This window comes from Pyxicephalus adspersus, chromosome 4, assembly GCF_032062135.1.
Source record: "Pyxicephalus adspersus chromosome 4, UCB_Pads_2.0, whole genome shotgun sequence".
Lineage (NCBI taxonomy): Eukaryota > Metazoa > Chordata > Amphibia > Anura > Pyxicephalidae > Pyxicephalus > Pyxicephalus adspersus.
In genome coordinates this window covers 3970548-3996125 of record NC_092861.1, presented here as the reverse complement: position 1 = coordinate 3996125, position 25578 = coordinate 3970548, and the positions used below count along the sequence as shown (strand labels likewise).

Here is a 25578-nt window from a genome sequence, read left to right as displayed (position 1 = left end):
CTGCCTATGTTTGTTTTTTTCCCAGGGGGGCACTGGCCCTTGTTAGACCACCTACAAACCTCGTCATCAGAGGTGTAGCTTTACCATCATCAACTGTACACAGAGGTAATTAATAAATGGTATTTCATTTGTCATGTCTAGTGAGAGAACTCATGGATCTACCAATACAAAACCTGTCGCCAGTTCATGTAATGGAGCACAATCTATGTTTCCTTACAGCAAACCTTGGCATCATGTGTTTTTAATCAAAATAAAAAAGAAGCATAGAAAAACACATTGATGTGACATCCAGGTGGTCAAGTGAGATTTCTCCATGCAGGGTGTAAACTAGTCATTTCTAGGGCCTTCTAGTGAATTATTTTGAATCATGCCCAGTACTAAGGTTAGTAAATCCCAGAGATAGGATGGTGATGAACCAATCACAGATTCATGGTTGGCAGGAAAGTTCTGGAAGCTGAGGTATTGGTATTTAAATCAGGGCCTCTGGGCAGTGATGGAAGGACCCCAGTGGGACATACTGTTAAGGAGATATGGAGGTTTGTACAGGGAGAGATTTTTTGCAAAGCATGACATGCTGCATTTATATGCAAAGTGAAAGTGAAACTATCCTGACGATTAGGTCATTGTACACACCCACTTGTATCCGCCCTCTGGCAGTTATTTTTCACGGGTACATTTTTTTTCAAGGACATCAGCACGTATCTCCTACTCTGTAACATGCACAGTAATATGATACATTTGTAACATTACTATTCTGGAAAGTGTGTTACAGAGTAAAAGATATGTCCTTGTGGGATAACCTGTAAAAAAAAAATTAGTTAAAAAAACTCATTAAACAATAAAACCTAATTTTTATTTCATTTTTTAACACAGTTTTTTACATTTTTTTAATTCAAATTTTTACCGTCGAATCTCGTTTTTTTCGGGTCAGGTCTACTCGAATTCAAATAGCTTTTTCTGGGTCGAATATAAGGACAACCCGTATCTGAACACCAACACTAGCAGGGACTTTGGTAAGGACGCCTGGACAACATGACTTTGCACATACATGTCAATTGTGTTAGTGTTCAAATTCAGGTTGTCCTTATATTCAATTCAAATATGGCTGGTCGAATTTGGATAGATTTCATGTGTAAAAATATATGTAAAAAAAAAGAGGCTTTAATGTTAAAGTAATTTATTGAATGTGTGTGATTTGTGTAGCTAACTTTTTTTTTACAGGTTATCCCACAATGACAAGATGATTCCCACGGATGCAATCATTCTGACCACAGCTGTGGGAATCCTCCTGCTCAAGCGTCATCGGGATTTTCCTTTCCTCAGCCAATCACAGAGCACTAGAGGCGATGAATGGTGAGACTTGTCCCTATTTAACCTCTGGTGCCCGTGGATCCCACACTGTAGTATGTGTTCTTGGATAGAGATTCTCTATCCAAGAACACTGTGTTCCATACCAATCAGGGGAGTGGAGCTGTCAGCTCCTGATTGCATAGACTTTAATGGTGTTTGAATTCGACATTTGATCACCCAAAACATATTGGGCTATTCGATGAAATAGCTGGCGAATTGAACAATAGCCTATTCGACCAACACTACATCTCAGGTGAATGTGAATGTGAATTCTTGTTCAGCTATCCCCTGTCACACCAATAAAAACTACAAGCCATGGCAAAACACATTGCTCAAGCATGGCCCACCAGGTCCATATCCTGAAGTTGGTTCACAGCTATCATGTCCAGCCCACACTGGAGCAAGTACATGTGAATAGAAATTGTCTGCAAAGAGGCTGCAGGAGATCACCAGCACTGATAAAAGTTAAAACCTAGTGTATGGGAGTATATTTCAAGCAATGTTTGTAACCTCAATACAGCTAAAGAGACTTGCACGGTGCAGCAACAAACACATGGAAATAGTGAATTAAAAACACGTTCCTATTTAGTTAGAGTGAACCTTTAACTGGTTTTCTATATCATTATGTAAGGTTATTTATAGCATATTAGCATATTAGAATGAGTATGAGAAATCTGACACTGCTGATGAAAAGGTGATATCAGATTTACTTTCAGTAGAGCCTTAAAATAATAGCACAATTTATATCTAAAACAATTCATCATGGTTTACCAATAATCTTGTTGGCAAGGTATTAAACAATTCAGTGAGACATCACTGCGCCGTGTAACATCTGTTTGTGTTTGTGTTGAGATCAGCTTGCCAATGTTTTTGCATTTTGTCATTTGCATCATACATTTAAAGGATTAATTTTGATAGAAAGGAATATTTCTGTAGTTTCTATAGACAGACCTTTGATAGAAAATGATGGTCAGCTCTACAGTGGTAGACAAATATAAAATGCCAATAATATTTTGTGGCCACAACTGTGATATTCGTGTTAGAAGTAATGGTAATAATAATAAGTAAAGTAAAAACTAAAAGCAAAGTTATTAAAACAGCAGAACCAATAAAATAAACTAACATAAACATGCCAGCATCTTCCAATTTCAATGCGGTCACTCGCAGTGGTTTACTGCACATTTCCGCTATACATCTCTCCAACGAGGTGGCAAGATTACTTCTATCTGCACACAGCTGTTTATGCCTAATAAATTAAGACTGCTTTCCTGCCACATATTCAGCCATCATTGCCTCTACAACCATACTTTCCAAAAGTCATTGATTTGGAGTGATTGTCCTTCTTCATACCTCCTGATGATCTCTGATTTGGAGAGACAGTCCCTCTTCATATCTCCTATCTGCCCTTAATTTGGAGGGGAATGTCCAGCTTCATACCTCCCAACTTCCCCAGATTTGGAGGAACTGTAGATCTTCATACATGCTAATGATTTCTGATTTAATGGAACTGTCTTCATACCCCCCCAACTGCCCCTGATTTAGAAGGACTGTCCCTCTCCGGACCTACTGACTTTCCGAAACTTGGAGGGTTTGTTCATATCTCCCAATTGCCCCATTTGAAGAGTTTGTCACTCTTTATGCCTTCCAACTGCTCTCTTTGGAGGAACTGTCCCTCTTCATACATCTCAGTAGTCTCCTATTTGGAGAGTATATCCCTCTTCATACATCCTTCAACAGTCCCTGATTTGGACGAACTTTCCCTGCTTCGTGTTGACCTCAATTGAGCCTCTTTTTGGGTATATATATATATATATATATATATATGTGTGTGTATATAAATGTGTTTTTTTTTCATTTCACCAATTTCCAGAGGAGATTTTTCTACTCTTCTGTAAATGTTCCATTTTAGGTGTTTTAGATGTATTGTGCCCTTTTGGCTATTGGGTAATTTTCGACTTGCTGAAGGAAGCTAATGTAAATTTATCAAAATACTGAAACTGTGCTCTAAACCTAACCTAACTTTATTTCCCATCAAAACAGATAATTTTTTAATTATTTTTCTGCAGGGGGTGTCCTGACTCCATTTAGCATTGCAGGTGTGGCCTATGTTTACCATGGGCCACAGCAGCCAGTGTATCCACGCAGAGCACAAACTTCTGGGACATATGGTCCCTGTGTTGCTGCTACTGCCCTCTTATGGAAGGGAACAGAGTGGTGTTGCCGTGGTCACATAAGTTTTACATATAAAACATATAAAAGGCATAAAGGGAGTAGAAAATTATAATTTTGCAAGTGAAATACTCTTTACAAGAGTTGAAATTTTATCGAGTACATGTCATTTGAAATACAGAAACAATACCTCCCATTTCAGTACCCCCTAATGCAGGCTTCATGGTATGATCCTTAGGCTTGTTAAGAATCTGACATGCGACTGTGGATGAACATGTATCAGGATTGCCCTACTTTGCATATTTAATACACTGGTGAGTTTTTTTGTTTGTTTTTTTTTTATCATCATGCTGAATATTTTACTGTATCCATTTCAATTAAAGATTTTTGGAAGTTCCTTTTGTCTCTGGATAAAGACAACTGCACCGGCAACCTTTAAGGTGTCTGTCTAGCCATAACTTTTGACATTACAATAATAACCTGTATATACTATAAAATTATTGATGTAATATAATATAAAAAAATGAAAATAGAGTTTTCTTGAATTTTGGTGCTGGGAATAAACATTATGACAGACATGCATCCCTGGGAGATGTCCTAGTACCTTATAACAGCATCCGTGATATAGGTACTTAGTCAAATGTTCCACCATCTGGGTCTTGTTTCACATTTTGCATCATTCATTCATTTTAGTAAGTTATCTCAGTAAATGCAATATATTTTGCCATTCTTTTTAAAGACAGATGACATATGTTGCCAGAAAGATGACCAATTCTAGAGGATGGGTATGTGGTTTTCCCTCTACAGTACAAATTTGTAATTCATTTGCCACCCCTGAAATAGTCACTTTGTTCGGACTATCACTACAATCATTTATTGTGGTTGTGAATGTCATTGGCTTGCTGAAGGGAAGATCAGCAAACCAAATCTTAATCTCTATTGGGATAACAAGATTACCTCTACTCTGGGTTACCCAATATGGTTCCTTTTATTATTTTTTTTAACTTCAGCATTGCGTTTGTTAATTTTTATATTTACTAGGATAACAGCAGGTTTTTCCAGCATTTTGTTATCAACACTTCTCTCTCTTTTTTTTGCTTCAAGATATCCAACTTTTACATACCTTCCTTCATACCTCTGAAGACCATCATATCTCAGAAGGTATATACATTTTTAAACGTTTTTTTTTTTCTGACCTTTAAATGACCAGACTGTTCGACTGATAACTTCTTTTTAATATTTGTGTAACATTTTTCTACTTCTCACATTCTTTGCATCATTAGTCTTTCTAGTTTCTTCCCTGAGTTTCCACATTTGTCAAATGAAAAATCATGGAAATGGAATGGGAAGCACACACACCTACTACAAGATAATAATGATTACGCCTGTGTCTATCCAAATCTGTCTTGACTAGTATAGTAAATCTAACTGAATTAAAAGGTTTGAAATTGTTTGGCATTGTGTGGATGTATATTCTTTGGAACATATTTCCAATTCTACATTCGATTTCCATAACATATGTAACATCCAAGCTAAGGAAGGAATTCTTCAGGATTGTCTTTTGTGGAATCGACTTTTTGTTCAGGGCAAAATCATATAAAGTTGACCCAAGAGAGTCATTGGAAGTGACCTCTTTGAAAGTCAACAAAAGTCAATAAACTTATGCCTTATCCTTTATTAGTTACCCCTATATGTGAATTTTTGTTGATTACATGACTATGCCAATACAATCAAAACTATTTTATTAATATGTTTTATGTTTTTCCACCTTTATATTGATGTGGGAACAGGCATATTTAATGTATAAAAATGTACGGTAACAAAAATCAGCTAATATCTTTTGCACAAAGGGGAGGACCAGAAGCTGAATATAAGCAAACAGACCTTTATTTAAAGAGACAGACTTCTGTGGACCAAATGAAGTGTTCAATCCAAAGTGTTCCATGGTGCCCCATCATCTTTGAATGTGATATGTTTATTATTGAAATTATTAGCTGGATTAACATCAGGTTTATCAATTAAAATGATATTGTTTACTCTTCCTTTAATTGTTTTCTGTTTCAAAACTTCTTCCACAACAAATTCTTCATACGTCTAAAGACCACCACAGAGAGTAATTATTATTGCTTGGGCTCTGCTGGCATTTTGGTATGCCCTCATTTATTTTTTTGATTATTTCTCTTACACTGGCTCTGATTTATTAAAGCTCTGGGTGATCCACCAAACATGAAATGGATCTGGTCCAGTATTGGAAACATTTATTAAAAAATAGTAAATGACTTTTAGGAAATCATTTATATTTATCCTCTGACTGATTTAAATGCACCCTTGAACGTTCTTTATTAAATTTGTATGTATATATAATAGAACATACCAACTTTGTTAGGTATGTATTGTATATATTTTTGAAGGGATGTTGCAAGATCTTTTGAATTTTATGGTAAAACAATAGTGAGTTGCACACTTTATGTATACAGCTGGATTCCATAGAACTCATTATAAGACATAGTGCCAAGATCTTTGGGTTAGGTTTGTTCATGTGTGTTAAAAAAAACACCCTCCTGGTGTTTCTGTCTCCCTTCCACCGTATTCTTTTGATATTATTATTCCAATAAATATCAATTGCTACCCAGGACACAGAAACTGGTATACTATAAAATCCAACAACCCAAACGAACCTAGTTCTAGTCAATGCCATGTAGAAGAAAATTAGAAAAAAATGAAATGCAAGCATTGCCAACAATTCTGAGTCATTGTAAGCTCATCCTCCACCCTGTTATTAGGTGGCATGAGACCAAACCGTGACCACCATGTATCCATCTTGGTTACAATTATGTGGGTGTAATTACACACTAACCCAGCCATTCTCACCCTTCAGTGCCAGCTTTGGAACCTCTCTTGGACATGACACTCAAGGATTGATTCAATAATCCATCAGCTCCAGAGGGTAAATTATCGGGCACTGGCATGTCAGTTAAGATGATACCATCTGCCTTAAGTGAACCAGCAAACCTAGAATGATTTTTTTAAAAGTCATTTGCTATTTTTTAGCAAATGTTTTCAATCCTGGACCAGATCCATTCCAGATATGTAGAATCACCCAGGTTAACTGATAAAAGTGTATCTTTTTCAGCCTTGTATCTCTTTAGCCTCCTTTTCAGAAGGCCTGGAAAAGTCCTCAAATTTGTGGTATTAGGAAGGGTCCAAGAATGTGGCCATCCATTGGAAATGTCTCTGATTGATATTAAAAATACACTTGCCACTGAAAAAACAAGCAGTCATGTTTGCTAAGGTGGACACTGAATCTTTTCAGCCCCCCATTGTGGGCTTTCATTCTCCACCTCATCCTCAGCTTGACCTTCAATAGATGAAATTGCCTGCGTATAACCAGAACTAATTGCTGTAATTTCACTTGGTTAACAGTCGCAATATAAAAAGCAGGCAAGTTTTTGTGCAACAGTAGGATAAAGCATATGTAAGTAATTAGTAAACAAGCAGAATATGAAAGAACTGGGAAAATTTTACTAGCAAGAAGTATAAAAAATTGTAACTGGAAATTATTTTGCTGTGATTTCACTTGGTCAGCAGTTACATAATGAGAAAAGTAGGAAAATTACATTAGCAACAACAGAAAAATGTGCTTGTGTATAACAGGAAAAAATTGTTGTGATACCCCTTATTCCGTAGCTTAACATTTTCAGGGTTCTCGAGTAGGGCTTACCAAAAGCACGTTGCCCTAAGTACTCCCTCGCCCTTTTTATTTCTAAACTTACCTGTCCTTAGATTAGCTTCAGTCTCTGTCTCTGACCAGCAATAGCAGAAAATAGTGCTTTGGCTTGCTGTCCAATATCGTTTTTTATAAAGTGGATGCACTGACATCAGCCCTTTGTAAAAGACAGAAACAGGCCAATACTGCAACTTATCATTGAATGATCCTCTGCTTGGGACATCTAAACTCGGAATTTGATTTTGGGTTGCTCAGATCGTGATCTCCAATATCAGTCAGAATCAACTCTGATCAGAGCTCTCTGACCACTACTTGTAATGACACAAAATCACTATGCAATCCAGTAATCCAAATTGCTTGTATGATGCATGAACCCATAACAGTCTAATAAATGATGAGGGTTGAACCGTCGAATTGTAGTGGAGAACCTATGATATATCCAAAGCTGATTTTTATAATGTCATTTTTATACAGTTTAATTTTTATAATTAAAGGGAATATGTTTTAAAATATTAATGTATAATGAACCCAAAAGCAGCATAGATATGCTTTAAGACAAGTTCTGTTTTAAAAATGATAAAATTAACCTCAAACTAGCATAGATTTCATTTTCTATATTATCTTAAAACATATACTGACTAAAAATAAATCTTAGTTTCCATTGATATTTGCAATAAATAGGATGCCAGACATACAACCCATGAGATAATATAATACCTTATATCATCCTCCATGATATAGATACGTAATCAAATTTTTTCAGATCTTCTTTATTTGAATAAAAATCCATCTGCGTTACCATTTGCATCATACATGCAGTTAAGTAATTGTCTCTCAGTTAATTCAGGTTAAAGACATAAAGAAACACTAACTGAAAGATGGCCAATTTCACAGGGGGAAAATGCAATTTTCCTTCAACGGCACAAGTTTGGCTTTCGATCACCACAGTTGGAATATTCATTTTGGTCGGACTATCACTACAATTATTTATTGTGGCTGTGAATGTCATTGACTGGCTGAAGGGAAGGTCTCTAACAGCTACAGACAAAATTATTACCTCGATTGGGATAACAAGGATCATCTCTCCTATTTGTAGCCCATTCTATTACCTTACATATAATTGCACTGCAGACTTACGGGTAATATTTTTAGTACTGAATGTGTTTACTGGATTAGCATCATTTTTGTGCAGCATCTGGCTATCCACCCTGCTCTCCATATTCTTCTGCTTCAAGATCTGCACCTTTCACAATGTCTTCTTCTTACGTCTGAAGACCATCATATCTCACAAAGTCATTTCCCTTATTTTTGCGTCTGTGCTGTTGCCATTTGGATACACGGTTATGTATTGTTTGGTTGTTACTCATACATTGATAAATAATTCAGGCAACTATGATCTTCTGCTAAGTAACCTAGATACTCAGCTAATACATTTTTTCAATATTTTGGGAAACATTTTTCCAGTAACAATGTTCTTTGCTTCTTCTGTCCTTCTTATTATTTCTCTGGGTTTCCACATTAGACAGATGAAAACTCATAGAAATATAACAAGCGGCACAAACACCTACTATAAGATAGTGATGTTTACAGCCATGTCTTGCCTGACTTGTGTTTTGTATAGTATTGTATACATAAGTGAAAGGTATGTTAGAAATGTATTTGGCATTGTGTGGATGTATGTTTTTTGGTATGTTTTTCCAATTCTGCATTCTCTTTCTTTAATTTATGTTACAAACAAGCTAAGAAATCAGTTTTTCAGGATTTTCCATTGCAGAATGGTTTTTTAATTCAATAGAATAGCACCTGAACCTGACACAAGTGGATCAATGGGGATGATTCCATTGTGATTCAATAAAAAAACAAAAACATTTAATGCTTTAACATATGAACTTTTGTTCAACTTATAGAACTCTCATTTTGATTCAAAGGTTCCATTATATGCATAGTTATTATAATATAAATCCACATATATAAGTGGAGAGAGGCAGAGAGGGTCTGATATTACTGGAAGACTTCTTCAAAGCAACCTTCATCGTGAAGGTGGTGCCACCACGGCAGCTCATGGCAACTGTTATCCAGATCAGTGCTATAAGTTTTTCCTGAATACCATCATAATGTAGAAAGAATTTAAAATGGACAGCACAGTGGTTACAGGCTCTGCTAGAAAAGAAAAAAAACCTTACAGAACTTTCATCTTAACCTATGAAGCAATGAACCGGGCAGGAATTTGACCGAACTGTATCATGGCCTGAAGCTACAGAAAGAAGAAAATGTTGAGTATGAGCATTGTTGTATTTCAACTGAATTTCATGGTTTTTGTAACCCAGTATGCATGACAGTTTCTTTTTTATTTATTGTATTCTGAAAAAGTCAGGGAAATGGTGAGATAATCTTAGTTCCTTCAAAAATGTATTTCTATTAGAAATTAAAGGGTTACTGGCCTCAATGCCTTGGATAATATATGTATGATAATTTTATTATATTTTATTATTAATTAATATTATATTATTAATAATATTTTTTATGAATAATCTTTGTTTCCCTCTTTTTATCTCGTTTCTCCCTACTGCCATCCCAATTTACCAGAAACCCCAATATGATCCCATTCCAGAATATATTGTTTGTTGATCCAAAAGGCTTGTGTTGCTTTCTATATGCTGTGTTATTTCCACAACTGTCAATATTATGCATATACAATCTGGTGTATATACAAAAGTAAAAAAATACTTTTTTTTTTATTCACGCTCATTTAATTTAAAGCCTGTTTATTACTATGATATTTTTAGGAATAAATGTAGAAATTTCGACTACCATATTTTCAACTCAGTATCTCAATATTTAACGTTAAAAACTAAAAGTTAAAATTCACAGTACTTATTTCCAATTTAGGAGATTTGAGTGTTTGCGAGGTAAATGCGAATCCACTAAACATTATTTTGTCCCCCAAATGAATCAGTAATAGTCACTATATTTACAGCACAAGACACATTAATGTGGTAACCATTAGGAAGATTGACCGCTTACATTGATAGGCAAAGAATATCCATTGTATTGTCAGTGGGAAGAATGTTCCTGACATTGGTACTCAAAGAATAGCCATTTATTAGTGGTAGAAGTCAGTTAGGGATAGCAATGGTTATATATTTTCATTTCAGCATTGAATGATTGAAATAAGTTATTTGGCTTTGTTCTCTATATTCATATTTTATATTATTTTAAATAAATGATTATCACATTCAAAAGTTTTCTATTATTTCCTTAAATATTTTATATAAAAATATTTTATTATCACAATCAATGTGTACATTTTGGGTAAATGTTTAGAGAAAGTTAGGTATATCAAATATCACGTATCAAAAGAACTTGATATTGAAGTAAAAATATATAATAAATATAAAAAGTACAAATGTGGATCCAGTCTCTTTTGGTTATCTGCAAATGAGCAGTCAGTCCTCAATTTATAATCAGTATGTACATTGTTGTGGTAAATTCATTACCACAACAAAATCATTAGGTACAAGAATTGTCAAGGGAAGCCAGGGTCAAGACAGGCAGCAAGCAAGAGGGGTCAGGTCACCAGCCAGAGGTCAAATTTTAGGGATCCAGGAAAAAGACACCGGTGACACAGGGGCCACAGCCAACACAGGGAACACAGGAGACACTGAAAGCAATGGGAGGCACAGGAATTTCCACAGAAAGAAAGGAACGGGCATTGGCAAACTATGTCCCATGGGCCATATACAGCCCAATAAGGTTATTTCTTTGGTCATTTGGGTGTTCCACGGCTCTGGCCAGTGCCACCCAGAGAAGGGTCAGGGGAAGGACCCCGCTGGGGGGATGCACCGGCCAGAGCCGCGGAACACGTCCCCCGTTTGTATCCCAGCTCATGGAGGTGGGCGAGCTGTGTCCCTGCACAGGCTCAGATCCCCAATGGGAGAGTGGGTGGGGTTATGTCCTAGCACGCACTTACCTCACATGTTCAGTTCATAGTCCACAGTGGAGAATAAAAAGCTGTTCTTTTTGTGGAGAATTGAGGAACTGAAGGATTGAAGATTTTTTTGAAGAATTGCAAGATTGAAAGTAAGTTTAGACTTTTGTAACTAGAATACAATCTGTTATACGGCCTTCTTTGTTTTTCGATCGGTGTCATCTGTGCTTGTTGAAATGTGTAGTGTTTGTTGAGAAATAAAACAAAATAGATCATTGTATTTGATACAGGTATAGAAGTGTATGCAAAAATAGAAAAAAAACAAAAGTAAATTTAGGAACTGTGTTTCAAAATGTAGAGGCTTTGCTTGGTATTTCTCAAAATCAAAATCTTACACAGCACAGGTTTGCCCAAGACTGGACAGTTTTACAGGCTATGGCTTCAGTCTTCTATCATCATATTTATGTTCCAGTACTCTGAGCAGGAAGCCTATTATTTGAATGAATTCTCTAATGCACACAAAAAAGGTGCATTCAGCATTTTCCACACTTGTAATATTTTGGGAACATTCATTCTGAATAGCACCCAATGCACTTGTGATACCGCGGCAGCACAATGTAAGCTAACGCACTGCTGCTCACTTTAATGCAATACACGCATAAGCTTGCATTGTGCTGAACGGTACCACAAGTGCATTGGGTGCTATTTGGAGCAAATCAGAACCAAACCAAAAATTGGAGGAAAAGAGTGTCAGTATTGAAGTTTCTCATGATTTTGGAAAATGAAGTATTTGTATGACTTTTCAAAGAAGATGTAGGAGTGATTAACATGCAAATCATGCCATAATTCTAATGTCAGAAAATTACAGGACAAAACAGTTTTCTAATTAAGAGGCTGGGAATTGCTAATGAAGCAGTAATAAAAGAAAAATAGGGTGGGAGGGTTGGACCTTGTCCCATAGGCGGGGGTCAAAGAGGAAGTGTACCCCCCTCCATTCCCTATATTGACCACACTGGTCCCCATGCCTAAAGAAGCAAAAAAGAGAGAAATGGAAGTGGGGTCACTAAGTGAGAAAAGCACCAAGATCAATCCAAATCTTGCTCAGCTTCCAACCGAAAACTGCTGCTGTTTCTGGTCACTCTGGAGACACTCCCAGTTGCTTCCTCTCCCTCTGGCTACCAGAAGAAAAGAAATTCTCCAGAGACTCAGAAATTTTATTTAAAAATTGAGTTCTAATACTATTTAAGAAGAAAAAAAAAACAGACTGGAGTTAGAATATGATTTTAGAAAAAATTACATTTACTATTTATTGTTTGCAGTAAACAAGATGACAGATGGCAGATGCTATGGTACCGTATACCAACATCCATGATTTAGATACGTAGTCAAATTTACTCACATCTTCATTATTTGAATGAAGATCCATCTGGCTGATGTTTTGCATTACCATTTGCATCATAAGTTTAGATTACCTATGTTCAGTCGGAAAAATGGAAAATTTACAGATAGGAAAAATGACCGGAGAGATGGCCAGTTGTATGTTAACTCTGTTTATTTGACTTCCTCTCATATATGTTCTGCAGAACTACATGTAACATTTTTGATTCAATGGCCCTGATTTATTAAAGTTCCCCAAAGCTTGAGAAAATACACTTTCATCAGTGAAGATGGGTAATTCAGCAAACCTGGAATGGATTTCCTAAGTCATTAGCTATTTGGCAATTTAGCAAACATTTTCAATCCTGGACCAGATCCATTCCAGGTTTGCTGGATCACCCAGCTTAACCGATGAATGTGTATTCTCCCCAGATTTGGAGAACTTTAATAAATCAGGGCCAATGTATTCACTAGCATCCCATCATGGGTCAGCATCTGAATAAGTTCTCTGATATTCACCAACGTCAAGACCTCCACCTTTTATTTGCAAAAAGCAGTAATCCTGAGTCACACTCGGGGTAACTTTAGAAGCCCCCCTTACCTTTGCCCCGCAATCAAGCAGCGATCTAATGGTCCCGCTGTGATGCCGGGGCGAACACTCTTTTGAATATTTTGGTTGTTTCTCATTTATTCCCCAGGGATCCTGCTTACTATATTTTGATCCAAGATATCCAAAATGTTCAGCATATAAATGTTATAAATTATTTTGAGAACATATTTCCACTTCTCATATTCCCTTCTTCTTCTATTCATCTTATTTACCTTGGCTTGCACATTAGAAATATGAAAATGAACAGAAATTCAATGAGCAGTACAGACATTTACCATAGGATGTATAATATTCACAGCTGTGTCTTTTCTGAGCACTATTCTGTGTATTATGGTAAATTTGAACATGCATATAGTAAAGAATTATTTGGCATTGTTTGGATTTATATTTTTGGAACATTTTTCCAGTTCTAGATTCTCTCTCCCTAATTTATGTAACAGCCAAGCTAAGAAATCAATTCTTAAGGATTTTGTCTTGTGGAAGGGATTTCGTATTCAGGAGCAAAGCATCTGAGACTGATATAAGGGAGACTATGAAAGTTACTTGTTTGTGATTCAAGCAATAACAAAAACAATTTGAGGTCTATTTAAAAAGCAGAAAAACTGATATTCACTGAAACGTTCCCTATTGGAGAATCAGTTACTACTATTATAACACATAGACCTGGAAGATACTCCATCAAAGAATGTTAAAGTAAATGTCATATTCACTTCTTTAAAACAGACCCCTATGACTAATCAAGTTATACCCATTTATAACTCAGTGAATCTTATTAATCACCTTGATTTGAAAAAGTACGTTGATTGTGCAAGAACAGGATGGGATATTTAAAATTAAACCTTTGATTCCACTCCATACTGTTATTAAGTTTTGAAAAAAATATACATTTTACCCATGCTGAGGATCTGAATTCGGTTGTCACACTGGATAATCCTGTGCCTCGAGTTGCTTCCAGTGTCTCCTGTGTTTTCATTTTGTCTGTGGTGGCCCCTGTGTCACTGGTGTCTATTTCCTCTATCCCTGGTGTTTGACCTTTAGCTTGTGGCCTTTCTGGACTATTCTGCTGCTATGTGATTTGATACCATGTATCATCCTGCCCACCCTGGTGTGCCCAAGGCTCGCAACCTGGCAATAACCAGCAGTGAAACATCCTCACCACTAGAGACTCTGGAGAAGACCTGGTTACTGCTTAGACTCTGCGCCTTTTCGGGGCTCACACCACTTCCATGCAAGCCGTAGCGCCCCCCAATGGCCTTTGTTTCTCCAAGTGTTACATCAGTCACATGAGTTATGCAGTGTGGTTATACGGAGAATTCCAGACTCACCTGGATTTTGATTTTAATACACTTTTTTTAGTTAGTGAGGGTGTCCGATAATACACTTAGAATCCACAGTGTCAGGTATGTAAACGTAAAAAAAATACTTCTTGTCAAGGTGGGGGTGAATGATATTCTACCCAGGATGGGGAAAATGTGGGGTGTTAAAAGGGGGAGAATAGTGGAGGGGGCCTGGATTAGGGCGTGGAGGAGCATTAGTTCTCCCTTTGTTGCATGTCTCTTCTCAGGGTGAGTGGCTTTCTCTCTCTGTTCATTTTTACACTCCTTAGATTTTATTATATTATACGGCAACATACAGGGTTAAGGGTTTGTTCTTCTTGGCCTTGTTTAGTATATGTTAGGAGTTTATGTGGAAACATGTTTGATTTTTGTTGCATGAATTGGAGATATTTATATCTGAGTTTGGCATAATGTGTAATATTTGTTTTTCTACCTATGTATAAATTGTAAATATTATGTTTTATTATGTGATTGCACATCATTAGAAAAATTGTTTATTAAAACAAAATGTACATAATAGTACAGATACATAACCTACTAAAGAAAAAAACAGAAAAACAAGATCATGGTCCCATAACAATTTCAAACAAAATCACAAGCTCCTGTATATAAGCATTTTTTTTTGGAGGGGGGTCTTCAATGAATAGAAGGATGTTTAGATTGCCTAGACTAGATTGTATAATCAAAAAGAGGAGGGAAAGGGATATGGCAGAAGACAGGCTTTGATTTTAAAAGTTTTGTAAAAGTATTCTTAATTCAGATAATGACCCTATTACTAACATAGACCTCCTATGCTAGTAGTGATACAAAACATAAAGTATAGAAAATGATTGGTACAAGGTCATTATAATATCATATCAACAAACTCACATCAATATTGTTCTTATAGATATCTCATTTCCCCCGACGCGTTTCGCCCTGTAGGGCTTTCTAAGGGGATCGGAAGACCTGAAAATTTATAATAATGTATAGTATAATCAATACACAATGCAATAGTAGTTAGAATAAAGAATATACAAATGATTGAGTACTTTTATATGAAAAAGGCTTAATTGGTAAAATTGCTAACACTTTTGACCAGATAGATCGGACGCCGGATACTGGCTAGTGTTCAGGAATATATTGAAGATAAAACCAAAACCAAAATGGCGGTTTGGACTTGCTAGTCAAAGATATATATATATATATATATATATATATATTCTTATTTCTCTTCCAAACCACCTCCCCATGGCTCAGAAGGTAGGAATCCTAATATTCTAGTATACCCTCCTATAGGTGGTTTATCTAATGCCCACTATGCTTTTTTAGGCTTGGTATAATGCCCATCAATTTTCACACCTAAATTCCAATGCTACACGTGCGATAATAACGACACATGTGCAGCACCATACAAGATACTTGCCCATATCGCTTTAGACCTCAATAAGTATACTGTAACGCACGTGTAGTACAGAAAAATGTTCACAAAAGAGACACTTCAGCACAGAGACCGCAGGTGTGCGTACTGAGGCCCACGCGCCCGTTATCATCTTTCGGTGGAAGTTGCCCAACCTTATTTTGTCACTAAACTGAGTGCCACTTGTGCACTGATCTTGGCGCATACGTGTTTCCCTACGTCATTTAACTCATCTAAGGACGGGCCGGAGGCAGCTATGGTCCCTTTTGGATGGCCATAGCTGCCTCCGGTCCGCCCGCGTTACTATATTCCACAACATAATAAGTAAGTATATTCCCTTTCTCCTAATTGTGCTATATGGTAATACTAGTTTAAAGCACTTACACCTCTGCATTCTTCTCCTTAGATTTAGTGTATATACACAGAGGCTTTCCACAACTCCAGTAGGTCATTATCTGCTTTTTGAATGGAGGTAGGTTTGAGCTATTTTTCATCTTTAAATTCTATTTATACATTTCAGCAATATATAGTAAACTCCCAACAGCCACTTCTTTGTTTAGTGATCAGCTAATAGAGTCCAATGAAGAATTCAAAGCCCGTTTTAATACACAAGTGGCAGATAAATCATACACATATGCCCTCTGGTGGTTGATTTAGTAAATACCCTTAATTGTATGGTCCATATTTAATTGCTTATAATTTATTCTATATTACATCCATCACAGATTGTATCCCAACCAAACCATCACTTCTTGGTTAGGTGAACAATATTCATCGTGCATTTCTGTGAGTATTTAACACAAACCAACAATTTTATATCCTCAAATCCAATCCTATTGTTATCATTTAACAATCCATATTCAACTATAATTAATTACAATAATCAACGTGGTAAGCAACACTAATCTAGTACCAAACTACTTCTCTTTATAAGGTACAGGCGATTGAAGTAAGCTTTCTTTATATATAATAAGAACCACTACTATTAAGCATTATTCTTATATTAACATTATATATTATATTAATCACTGGCTAACATCTCATATATATATGTATATATGTATATATATATCTTTCTTTGACTAGCAACTCCAAACCGCCATTTTGGTTTTGGTTTTATCTTCAATTTTTTTCTGAACACTAACCGGTATCCGGCATCCGTTCTATCTGATCAAAAGTGTCGTCAATTTTACCAAGTAAACCTTTTTCATACAACAATACATTATCAATTGTATATTTTTTATCTTAACTACTATTGCATCATGTATTGAATAAACTATACACTTATAATTTTTAAGGTCCTCCAATCCCCTGAGGAAGCCCCGCAGGCTGAAACGTGTTGGGAAATCGAGCTACCTATAAGAACAATATTGATGTGAGATTGTTGATATGATATATATTGACCTTGTATCAATCATTTTCTATGCTTTGTGTTTTGTATCACTACTAAACATAGTAGGTATATGTTAGCAATAGGGTCACTATCTGAATGAAGAATAAATTTACAAAACTTTTATAATCATGCCTAATAAAAGCCTGTCTTCTGCCATATCCCTTTCGCTCCTCTTCCTGTATATATGTGTTAAAAAGTAAAGGATCCAAAGAAAATGGAAAACCCTATTTAAGAATAAATGTGAAAAGGATTCCATACCCACAACACATCTAATGTCCCCAAAGAACCCTTCAGTTTCTAAGTACATTACCAATATGTTTATTGAAACATTTTCAAGTAAGTAATATAGTCAAAAAATTCTTTCAAATTGATAGTAAAACTGGCATTTTAACACCTTAAGGTCATTTGAACTTGAATACATTTTGCCTTTTAACAACCTGAATATGTAACAATGCAACAATGAATTATAAACATAGATGTTTTGACTCATTTTATTGGCGTTGCTTTTGAGTTCTGTTTTAAATTCTAACAGTGTCAACCACATTTTGTGTTTTAGGTTTATGATCAAGTCACTGTAATTTTGAAGATTTGCTTAACTATAAAATCCTTCCGCAGTAGGCATCCAATGATCAGTTTATCATATTTCTTCACCTATTGAAAACAAATGTAAATGTTTGATTGAAATCTTAATACAAACAAAACAGATATCACATATTAGTTTTCATTGCAAATAAACTACATACCTCACTGCCTATAGTGGATTTATGTAATGACAAACCATGATAAACCGATTAAGATTTTAGATGACTCTTTCAATGTGTGATTCAATAGCTATTTATTTTTTGAGAATATCATGACTTTCTTTTGGAAGTATGAACTTCACAAAAAAAACTGTACTTATCCGCATGTTATAAAACAAAACAAAAAAATCAATGCTTTCATCAACCCATCAGATGTGGGAATTCCCCGTAATTCTAGCAAATACCTCTCCTAAAATGATAAATCTCACTGAAAGTATTGCACAGAAAGAGAAATCATTGTTACCTTAGCCAGAGTGTATTAACCCCGATTGACAAACACTGGCTTTAACACCAAACAAAAAAATAGCAAACAAACTATAAAACAAAACAAATGTAATACAATAAGGTAACAAAAATATTTTACCATACAACAAACTTTTGCAGTTGTAAAAAGTATAAATACCTGGAATGGTGGAGCATAGAGATGTATCTGCAAAACCTTGTTCTCCTGATCTGTCTGTGATACTAGTAACTGACTAAGCTGTGTTTTACCTTAAATACAATTCCCAACCATCCCCCAACATAAGGTGGCTTTAGAATTGCTAATAGGTGTAATCTACCTAACAAAAGGGTGTGTTTCCAAAACATTACTGGGCAGTGTGACCATTCTTTGTCTCCACCTAGCATACAAAATCATTAGCATTTTATTACTGGGTGGGATTGGGCTTTTCAATGGTCAACACTATAGGTTCTCTTAATGTTACATACTATTTTCTTTTAAACACATAAACATGGAAAACATCATTTAGAACGGTTAATAAGCATAAAAACACATATATTATATATATTTATATTTATAACTCTAGATAGAGAGAAGAAGCTGCCATTTGCTGACAAGCAGTAAACTATACTGGAAGTTACAATGACCCTCTGACTCTGATCACTTGAACCTCCAAGCTAGAAAATGTATATAGCTAAAAACTTTCCAGATCAACAAAGTTGTTGCAGGTAAATGAGTCAAAATATATTGATTTCAAAGGGTTGGCATAATAGTCAGACAACTAGCTTTTATCTGATTTTCTTTTTGACACTAAAATCAAGTTTTTATGTATAAAGCATGTGAAAATTATTTTCATATGTAGTACTTTTGTGATTATTTGATAGACTGCCAGGCTTAATATCTGTACAGTTTTCAGTGTTTTGGAGAGTCAGAAACAAGTCAGTTGTACCTCAAGACTTTGGGGGAGATCTACTAAGCGTAGTGATTATGACCAACATTCTCATTGGAAAAAATGACCAATCACGGGCAAGGAAAGGTAAACAAATAACATCATTTTTGCTTTCACATGATTGTTAGGAACACATATTACAGGGCTGCAGCAGCGATCCCGATTGGTGTTGCTGCACTGTACTAGTAGTATGTGTTCTTGGATAGAGTTTCTCTGTCCAAGAACACAGGGCACTAGATGTGATTAATGGGGTAACTTGTCCCCATTGAACCTCTAGTGCCTCTAACCTATTTCTTTTGCTTTAACTATTTTAAGTTAGGAGTTCCTTTTCTTAACAGAGGTGTTAAGAAGAAGTTATGAGAAGAAAACAGTATAATGAACTGATTTATGGTTCCATGGGAGGAAACATATGTCAAAAACTCTCTTTTTTGTCATTTATTTCATGTCAGTTTTTATTGGCTTTTGTTGTTCTGCTTTTTTTCTTAGAAGATCTATTTTTTTCAGATAGTCCTAAACTTTAAGATTTTAGTTTGATTACATTGTAATGTTAAAGTAGAAACATTTTATTGGCTGGTAGTTGTCAGGGGTTAGGACAACCCTTGAAAACCTCCTGCTAATAAAAAACTTTTATTGCTGAGAGGAAGTGGGAGTCCGTAATTAGTGTACACAGGGCACAGTGGTTCTGCACAGTTGAAGTGACCATAGTGATTTTTCCCTTCACAAGCAAATGGTTGGAAATGTGGGTTTTCCTAAATGAATATGTGTTGCCTTTGTGTGCATATGTTTCTTATGTAGTATTTTTAGTTCCCTTTATTTTTTATTTATTTTTTTCATTTTTTACTGTAACAAAGGTTTGAAAATTCTCAAGAATGATAGAGGAGGCCACGTGACTCTGTTAGGGGTTCAGAACCACCCGAATCTCCATGTCCTCCAGTAACCAATATGTCACATTAGGCATGACAGAAGAATGGTGAACATCAAGGTCAAGGTCAGAGATCTTCTTCCTTATTGTCCTGAGTGTAAAAATTGCTGATTAGACTAACAGGAAAAGGGAAGGGGGCCTGGTAAAAGTATGGTGGTTCTGGAGGGATTTATATATATATATATATATATATATATATATATATATATATATGATAGAAAAGGTTTCGTAGTTGCCCAATTTGGTTTTCCAGTTAATGGGGTCACAACACATAAAAATAAGAACTTAGAACAGACACACCGACACATTGATTGTCCAAATATATTACATACATAAATATAACATATATTTATATATGTTGTATATAGTCAACTGAATGACCTTTGTAAAACATTTATAGAAGCCCCAAGACACTCCTTTCTCAGGCCAGAGGGACTGATATCTAGGCCTCTGTTTTTATTCCAGATAGCATCCAGATATTAATAAACTCTCTTTGCAGACACCCACAACTCTAGAATCATGTTTTGGCAAAGAGAGCATCTTCCTAACGATGGCTCTTTCCATCATTGAGGGCAAGCAAGGGTCTAGTTTTATCAAAAAAAGGGGGTTACATGCTTTTTCACCTATTCAGTTGTTGGCAAGCCAAATGTGAGTTGCCATTTTATTAGCCCCATATTTCCTCAATATGTGCCGCAGCCAATGAGCTCAGTTGTGAATTGAACACATTCCCCAAATATTTAATTCACATTCATCTGAAATTATTTACTACTACAACACATTCAGCAAGAATTTCCCAGGTTATATTCTAGTTGAAACAACATCCATCAGTAATAGTCAATTTCAGTGGGAAATATAGAGTTTACAATAGTAATTTACTTTGCTCTTCATCCTATATATAGGTGAGACATTCTGCAGCTTTACACAATTTACAAAGACATTTTTAACTATATGACTGCTCCAGGTAACAACACTTTGCTCTTCATCCTATATATAGGTGAGACATTCTGCAGCTTTACACAATTTACAAAGACATTTTTAACTATATGACTGCTCCAGGTAACAACTTTATAAATATTTTTCTTTAGGTCCAAAGGTATACATTTTCTGTTTATCACTCTTTATTAATCTTTATCACTCTTTATCACTTTTAATAATGCCACTCTTCTATTCCATAGCTTCTACAATATATATATATATATATATATATAAAACAATAAAATGCATCCTCAGTGAAAATGTGTGAAATAAAATATTATTGCAAAGGCAGACTATACTTAAGTCACATGAAATAGAAAAGTACAAACAAAATTGAGTGCTAAAAAACAAAGTCCAGATCATACATAAGATTAATGGAAACAATAGGAGAGAGATCTCTGGAAGAGAAACCTTTTAAGCCTACAGTCCAGGGGAATATGATAGAAAATCCCTCTACTTTAGTAACAAATGCACAAGCAGGTAAAGCAATAAAATATTTCTGGTGCTTAGTTTAAATAAAAGCATTGCATATGATAGAAAATCCCTCTACTTTAGTAACAAATGCACAAGCAGGTAAAGCAATAAAATATTTCTGGTGCTTAGTTTAAATAAAAGCATTGCTCATTAAGTCACAAGGAGATCACCTCTACTGGATCACTAAATCGAGGGAGAGGAGCTTTTCTTTTAAACAAACGTGGAGTTCCACAATGGACAATCACAATGAATTGATTTCTTAGTTTCATCACCACATAAATTAGCAAAAATGAATTTACAACCGGAAAAATGTTTGCTATAACATACAACCACATCATGTCCAATATTTCCATGTACATTTGAAATATATTTATTAGAAGATAAAATGCACAAACCAGGGAAGAGAGAATTGTAAATGTAATAATCCTATGGTAGGTGTCTGTATTGCCCGTCACATTTCCACCATTGTTCATTCTTCTCATATGGAAACAAAGCAAAATGATGAGAAGCAGCACAACTATGAAGAACACAAGGAAAGGAAAAAAAATCCACAAAATATTAACATACAAAATTATTGTTACTTCTGTATAATGTAAACTGTGATTGTGTGTTCCGTTGCTAAAAAAATGCATAGGCAAAACAAAATAATTCAAGGATGTGTATATTAAAGACAACAGCACAAAGGCAACAATCAGGTAGGTGACTCTTTCTAATATAAATGTCTTCAGACATAATAAGAAGGCATTGTGAAAGGTGGAGATCTTGATATAGAAGAAGATGGAGAGCAGGGTCGATAGCCAGATGTTAGCAATGGTAGAACTATTACCAATGAATTCAGTCAATGTAGAAACTATTTCAGGGATCTCTGGAAAACAAACCATTGAAATTAATGACAACAGAAAAGCAGTATGATAGAAGATCCTGGATATCCCAATAGAGGTGATAATTTGGTCAGCGCTGGTTATTGATCTCCTCTTCAGCCAGTCACTGAAATTACCAGCCACAATAAATGATTGTATCAGCAAACCTGTCAAGGCTAATGTTCCACCTAAGGAAATACATATCAGAAATTTTGATAAATCAGTTTCACAATAATCTTCTTCTGTAGAATTTGCCATCTTTGCAATCACATACAAGAGCTGTCTTTCTTTAAATGATGGAAAGATTCCTATTTATTGATGGAAAATGACTTCTTTGTTTTTTTTTAATGTAAATGGTAATGCAAACCAATGTCCATGTCGGCCTTTATGCAAACAAAGAATATGAGAGAAAATCAGACTTTTGTAAAGCTTTGGTCGATGTGGTTTTACCAATCTAGGACATCGGATGGAAAACATTATCCCATTTGTTGCAAGTATGCAAGCACTGAGAATAAATGGAAACTGTATATTTTAATAATGAGCACACATGGAAATAAAGAAAAAGCTGAACTCCACACAGCTAAACGCACAGATATATACATACATGGGAGCTAGTGTTGACACATTGGGATTTATTAAAGCTCTCCTAGACTGGGGAAGATATACTTTCATCAGTGAACATGTGTGATCCAGCAAACCTGGAATAAAGCTGCTCCAGAGTTGAAAACTTTTGATGAAAAGTAAAAAAAAAATACTTTTAGGAAATCCATTGCAGGTATGCTGGATCACCCAGGTTAAATGGTTTCCAGCCTTGGAGAGCTTTAATAAATCAGGCCCATGCCATCTATTTTCCCCAGTCTTGAGGATTTATACATTAGGCCCAATGTGTTTTGTTTACAAACGAAATTCAAGTACCTAGTCATTTTTATTTAAATTTCACATTTAAAAATGAATTAATGAATTACTTAATTGATTAATAAATTAAAATTAATAATTAAAAGCCATACATTATTATATTACTATTTATTAATACCTCCTTTAAAATGGGTAATTAGATGTATAGTGTTGTAATGCCTAAGACTGACTTGGTAGCAGCATCTTGCAACTCCTTGTTTAGCAGAGCAAGTGAAGCAGCACAAGGAGCCTTTCATATACCAGGATGTATTTTTGGCTACCAGATGGAATTAATCTATATGCAGTTATCTTTTGTCCAGTGTTTCTGAGTCAGGGTTCCTCCAGAGGTTTCTGTAGTTTTTGGCTATCAGTAAGCGTAACATTCTCTCCACTGGCCAGCAATGTAAGAGGGGTTCTTCCCACTCATCACCACACCAATGTACTGTGAGCTGTGTATATAGTAATTAAACAAGAGATTCCCTGAAGATCTACACAAGGGTTCCCCTGTCTTATAGAAAATGGGAAACACTCCCTTAGTTGTTTATTAGCTATTATACTTTTCCCTCATCCATTGGCATTCTCCCTTCTTTTAGATTTTCCTCCCTTTTATTCAGTTGATAGTTTCTTCCCTCCTTCTAACTTTTCCTTCTGCTTATTTCATAAAATTTGTTTTTGTTTTTTTGCTGTTTACTTGTCTATCTTTTCTCTCATCAATTGGTATTTATTCTGTACCTCATTTGTCCTTTTTTTACTAATTTACTTTTTTCCCTTCTGAGCCATCCATTTCCCTATGCATCATAGGCTGGCCTTTGTGTTGAGGTAGGTATACCTTTTAAAAAATCCATAATTTTCAAAAATCCGTGGCACCCAAGGTCCAGACGTTGGCAGATTTTTGATTGTCAACCTGTACAATAACATTGAGATTCCAGACCCCACAGAAGGAGATAATAAGAGCTTTGTGGCCCCATAAAATGTCTTATCTCTATCTTAGTAGCAGTCTTTTGAAGAAGTTATTTTTGCTTTTGGGTTTAGATATGGTTTAAGAGTTGCTAAAGAAATGTTTTAGGGTGTGTTTTTCTCTTAATATTTTCAAAATTGAAGTCAAAGTAGTTATAATTAATTTTGCTTTTTGAGGCTAACATGCTTGTTGTTATCCATCCAGTTTGTTAAAATTGCATTTTTTCAGCCATACTAACCACATCCCATGTAAGAAGTTTAAAGTAATACTAAGAAAAATACAAGATACTTAAACAGAAAGAAAAAAGACACAGCTATGAAACAGATTTGAAAGAACATTTTTATCATTTGCATTCTGTTTTTAAAACATAAAATACAACAAGAATATGTATGTGACATACCTTTAAACAACAATTGATTGAATGGAAAATGTCTTCAACATGTACAGATAAGGGGTGTTTTAGCTCCAGACCTCACTTTAGGTTAACAGATTTTGGGATAGATGCAGTTAGAGTTGAGCTGAGACCAGGAGCCCACCATAGGGCACAGAAAAAAAATTATTTGAGTGCCAAATTTTTTTGGTCCTTTAGTGAGTCAGTTGACCTTAGAGGCAGTCCTCCAAGGATTTATAGCTTCTCAAAAGAAGATAGGTTTTAAAGTCAAGTCTGTTTTCGTACAGCAAGTATGCAAAATTATTTTATTATTTCTTGTTATTATTATTTTTAATAAACAGGATTTATATGGCGCCTACATATTACGCATTGCTTTGTATTAAATAGGGGTTGCAAATAAAAGATACAGACAGTGACACAGGGGGAGGAGAGGACCCTGCCAAGAAGAGCTTACAACCTAGGAGGAGGGGCAATTTACACACAATAGTAGGCGAGATATATAGTGGTGGGAAATAGTGGGGGTTTCAAAAGACAGAAGAAGATGGGTAGGCAAGTTTGAAAAAATTGGGGTTGAATGCCCTATTAAATGAGCAGAAAGTAGGAGAAGCTGAATAGGACAAGAAGGACAATTCCGGAGAGTTGGGGCAGCTCTAGAGAAGTCTTGGAACTGTGCATGTGATGAGGTTATGAGTGAGGAAGTCAGTAGTAGGTCTTTGGAGGAGAGAAGAGAGTGGTTGGGGGGGATTTTTCTATCAGGTCATAAACGTAAGTGGGACAAGAACTGTAGAGGGATTTGAAGGCAAAGCAGAGGGGCTTTTTATTTGATTCTAAGGTGAAATGGAAGC

At 35.5% G+C, this 25578-nt stretch overlaps 1 protein-coding gene and 1 long non-coding RNA gene across 2 annotated transcripts in view; both read right to left on the bottom strand.

Moving 5' to 3' along the window:
* Positions 1-25578, bottom strand: part of LOC140327980 (uncharacterized) — a 648380-nt gene that overhangs the window by 421201 nt on the left and 201601 nt on the right. The gene's annotated exons all lie outside the window — the stretch shown is intronic.
* Positions 17593-18722, bottom strand: LOC140327987 (uncharacterized). Its single transcript, XR_011920192.1, has 2 exons — positions 18494-18722; positions 17593-17941 (listed from the first exon to the last, which is right to left on the bottom strand). It is a non-coding gene; the product is annotated as an uncharacterized lncRNA (long non-coding RNA).